The sequence below is a fragment of the Lactuca serriola genome, chromosome 9 (assembly GCF_051521515.1).
Source record: "Lactuca serriola cultivar US96UC23 chromosome 9, Lser_US96UC23_V15, whole genome shotgun sequence".
NCBI lineage: Eukaryota > Viridiplantae > Streptophyta > Magnoliopsida > Asterales > Asteraceae > Lactuca > Lactuca serriola.
The window spans coordinates 164,407,095-164,412,244 of record NC_136416.1 but is presented as its reverse complement, the minus strand read 5'-3'; the positions used below and the strand labels follow the sequence as shown (position 1 = coordinate 164,412,244).

Sequence of the window (5,150 nt, the reverse complement as noted above, 5' to 3'; positions counted from 1 at the left end):
CGTTTCCCGCGTTTAACGCGGGCTATAATCTAGTATATATATCAAATTAGTAACGATGTTAGGGATATTAAAACAATCGTTTACCACAGATAAATACAACTCGTTATTTGTTATATGATAAAAAATCATTTAATCGTAGTTACTTACATACTAATGCGTATAAAACTTAAATACACAATAACTTATTTGTTATTCACTTTACCGCACCAAAACCGCCCGCACCAAACCAAACCGCACCACATAATGCGGTTTAGAACCTTAACGGTGCGGTTTCCAAAAATCTCAAACTGCACATGTGGTGCGGTTTGCGGTTTTGACTCTAAACCGCACCAAACCGCACCGCGCACACCCCCAATATGCGCTAATCACATCATGGAGTTGGTTTAGTTCAGCCAACTCATCAGCAGAGGAGGGGGTTCTCTTCCGTCCGGCCACATATCCATTTCGTCTCTTCTATCAACAATATTCATTGATTCTTTTTTTTTTTTTTTTTTTTTTCTAATCTATATAAATGCAGGAATCTATCGACCAATGAAGAATTTTCGATCCATGTCTAATTCCAAAGATTGGTCTTAACTCCATTACCTACAACCACATACAAAAAGTTAGTAGGGACAATCCCCATTTTTTTCGAGATGGTCTTTTGCCTTGTCGATGTTTTTCCACGCTCCTTGTATCGTTTTCTTTGATAATGCATGAATCGAATGGTTTTTAATATACAAACTTTATTTTGATTTTTCCCGACTTACAAACATGAGATATTATGTTTTGTATTTAAAAACATACAAAACGGATATGTAATAGAAGGGATATCCAAGCCCCTAAAGACTCAACTTAGTTAAATGCTATATTTTATGTATAAAATATTAGAACTATATAAACAACGGTTTTTAACATACAAACTCCATTTTGATTTTTCCCCACTTAGAGATATTAAACGTACATATTAACATGATATAGCCAATACATAAAATTTACGCTCTCACAAGTGTGGAAATTTGCTCAATTCTTTTGCTATCAAAATATTCCAACTCCTCTAGAGCTAAAGCTCTCCATTTCTCTGCTAATTGCCCTTTACCCCCTTCATTTCTATCCATTTCATTTAACAGTCCTTGTATTTTACCTGCAATGGATCCGTATCTTCTCAATCTTTCAATCTCATCGTGGCTCCCACCACCTAATATGGCTCCGCAGGCGGCCCCACATCCATGGAGACAGCGTCGTGTTTGACTACTCAATTGGTCAAACTCAACGTCGGAATCTTGACCGGCGACCATCCCTTGTGAACCGACGGCTCGTGTAATCTCTATGATCACTTTCAGAATATCGTCGGAGTTATCACCGGCTGGATCCATGGACCTCGCAAGTAACTCGAACCCAAACGGCAGAATCCCATCTCCGGTGAGAAGCTCGACATTGGGGCCAAATTTGTGTGAAATTTTGGGTTCTGTCTCTGGATCGGACTGGAGACTGTTTGTTAACATGAGATGATCATGGGTGTATATAGCAGCATGCATGAGGTGAATTGCCGACGCTGCTACAATTGCATCTTCACGGTTGCCACCGACAAGCTCACACGCGGCGACGCACAACGCAGATGCGGTGGTTTTGGGTGCCGCAAATGTCAAGTGGTGCATCGGCTCGAAAACGGAAATGGGCTCACGGATGGGGATGGCTTTTTTCAGGTGGGAGTCGATATCGGAATGTATGGAATCCCAGTAAGATAGGTTTTGGGCCACACCGGAGACTATCGTACGTCTAAGGTAAGCCGACCGTGCCGGCGAGGTAAATGGACGGCTTAGATTTGTTCCGGTGAGCGAAAGACGTGCGCCGGCCATTATTGAAATTTGAGTTTCAGAGAAAGCAAAAGCATGTAAAAATGGAGATCCATGGATGAGAATGAGATATAAAAATATTCAGCATCTCTGATAAGGGACGTACAAGGCTGCTAAAAGCCTAAAACGGTAGCGTTTTGGATAAGACTTACAATTTGGAAAAAGAAAAGAAAAAGTAATTCCAACTTCCCTAACACAAATAAATAGTCACGAGGAACACGCTTGTACTCCAAAATTGATAATCATTGTAGATTTGTAGATGGTGTTTTAATAATAATTTAAAAAATAATACATTAAAGTTTTATTTACTTGAAAGGAACGTGGAACTGACTACTGAGATTCAACTTTTTTGATTATTTAAATGAAAAAAAAATTAAGAAATCTGCAATACAATTATTTATAATTCTTTATATATAAAAAAAACTCTGCAAAAAAATACTCTATTAATGCAAAAGTCTATCATTGATTCCTTTTTAGCAATTATTTAAGCCCCTGTAGGTATTTAATCTTCATCCCCTCTGTATCTTTCCGAACGTGTTTAATATATCAAAGTTTATATCATGATAATATGATGATATCAATTATCAAAGGCGGTGGAAAAAAAGATATCGTCAATAAACTATAAAAAAAAAAATACCCTATATAGGGTTAGGTTCATGTGAGATGGCTTAATTTTGTAAGACCGTTAGACGTATTTTTTTATTTATTTTATTTTATTTTTTCTAGTTAATTCAAGTTCCGAAAATAATATTTAAAAAAAAATTTGGATTTTTTTTATTTATTTTGCATTTTAAAATTATTTTTTAGAATATGTACAATGCAATATTCTATTAGAATATTTCACGTATTTTTCAAAAAAACGAGATTTTTTTTATTTATTAGTTAACACAAGTTTTGAAAATAATATTTAAAAAAAGAATTTTTAGATTTTTCCATTTATTTTGCATTTTAAAATTATTTTTTAGAATATGTCATTGTCAGTGTAATATTCTATTAGAATATTTTACATATTTTTTTTAAAAAAAACGGATTTTTATTTTTATTTTTTTTTAGTTAATTCAAGTTCCGAACGTGTTTAATATATCGAAGTTTATATCATGATAATATGATGATATCAATTATCAAAGGCGGTGCAAAAAAAGATATCGTCAATAAACTACCAAAAAAATACTCTATATAAGGTTAGGTTCATTGGAGACGGTCTGATTTTGTGAGACCGTAAGACGCATTATTTTATTATTTTTATTTTATTTTATTTTTTTAGTTAATTTAAGTTCCGAAAATAATATTTAAAAAAAGAATTTTTGGATTTTTTCATTTGTTTTGCATTTTAAAATTATTTTTTAGAATATGTACAGTGTAATATTTTATTAAAATATTTCACGTATTTTTCAAAAAAATGAGATTTTTTTTATTTATTTTTATTTTTTTTAGTTAATATAAGTACCGAAAATAATATTTAAAAAAAAAAATTTTAGATTTTTCCATTTATTTTGTATTTTAAAATTATTTTTTAGAATATGTCAGTGTAATATTCTATTAGAATATTTCACGTATTTAAAAAAAAAAAATTTTTTTTTTATTTTTTTTAGTTAATTCAAGTTCCGAAAATAATATTTAAAAAAAGAATTTTTGGATTTTTCCATTTATTTTGCATTTTAAAATTATTTTTAGATTCGGTCTCACGGTATCACAAATTTAGAATGGTCTCAAATGAACCTAAACATATATATATATATATATATATATATATATATATATATATATATATATATATATATATATATATATATATATATCAAACTTAATTTTTAAATATCATATTTACCTTTCATAAAATTCTTAAATATCATAATTACCCTTCATAAAATTTCAAAATATAATATATGTCATTTTTAAATATCAAAATATCATCAAAATATCATATATGTCCTTCTTAAAAATCAAAATATCATATATGCACTTTTTAAACATCACAGTATCAATGGTAATATCTAAAATATCCTCCATCTACAACATAATACTCCCTCCGTCCCATAATAATTGTCCACTTTTGACTTTTGAAGTCTTTATTCATCAACTTTGACCTTAAATATTGTTATTTGTGTTATGTATTACTCATTGAAACTTATAGCAATGAAAAAACATTTAAAATACAATCCATTCATAAATTTTGCATTAAGGGGGTGTTTGGATAGGAAAAAAAAGAGGTGCTTATTGCTTATTCCCACAATAAGCTAATTTGAGTGTTTGGATAAAATCCAGCTTATTAGGCTAAATAAGCTAATTTTAATAAGCATTCCTCTCCATGCTTATTGCTTATTGCTTATTCCCACCACAAATAAGCTATAAGCAATAAGCTAAAAATCTAATCCAAACACCCCTAAGTTTTATATATCAAGGACAAAAACATTTAAGGTCAAAGTTGAAGAATAAAGACTTCAAAAGTCAAAAGTGGACAATAAATATGGGACGGAGGTAGTAATAATCAACAACAACAAAAAATAAACAATCAAAATATAAACCAGAAAGGTTACCCCCGCTACGCGGGGGCTAGAAACTTCCAATGTTGTTTCTGTTGGTGATTTTATCACCAAATATATTTTAGTGTAATGGAATTAACAAGTGTTTCAAGAATAATGTTTTAGTTATAATACAAGTTAGGAGGTGCGGGAGCGCACACTTGTATTTAAGACATTACAAGGTCCGATTTGTCATTCTTGAAAAGACATTACAAGGTCTGATTTGTAATTCTTAAAAGATGGAAACTGTTGTGACTTATCCGTTGATTGGATAAGCCTGTGAAAACTACTATTGAAACAGATAAGAAAACACAGAACGTTCTTTCACTTCATCTTCTTCAATTGTTCTAATTTTGTGCCTTAGATCGGAATTGCTGCATCAGGAATTATTCCAAGTTTGGATTTCGTTATACCCAAGGCATATAGGGTCGAAATATCAAACAAGGAAAATGTTAACACGATTCCTGTTTGTAATCCAGATTTCCAATAACCTTATTTCGTTTTTCCCCAACCGTTTCCGAATCGATAAATATGACAAACGTAAAAAGTGCAAGGATGAAAAGCCCGGGCTTTGCTCCAAATCGTTTTTTTCATGTTTTTATGAAAAAATGTAAAAGTTTTGACTGCAAGGACCAAAAGTGTCAAAATGACTAAATAATTAAAGGGGTAGAAATTAGCAACTTTTTAGAAAAGGGATCAAAGTTGTCAAATCGTTAAAGTTTTGTGGGTAAACTTTAAATATTAAAAAGTTCCTAAAAAGTGTAAAAATATTGATTGCACTGACCAAAAGTAT

The 5,150-nt window shown here is 31.1% G+C and overlaps 1 pseudogene; it reads right to left on the bottom strand.

Annotated features, from left to right (window-relative positions):
• Positions 1–834: 834 nt before the first annotated feature.
• LOC145074869 (heterodimeric geranylgeranyl pyrophosphate synthase small subunit 2, chloroplastic pseudogene) lies at positions 835–1,979 on the bottom strand (annotated as a pseudogene).
• Between the last annotated feature and the right edge of the window lie 3,171 nt (positions 1,980–5,150).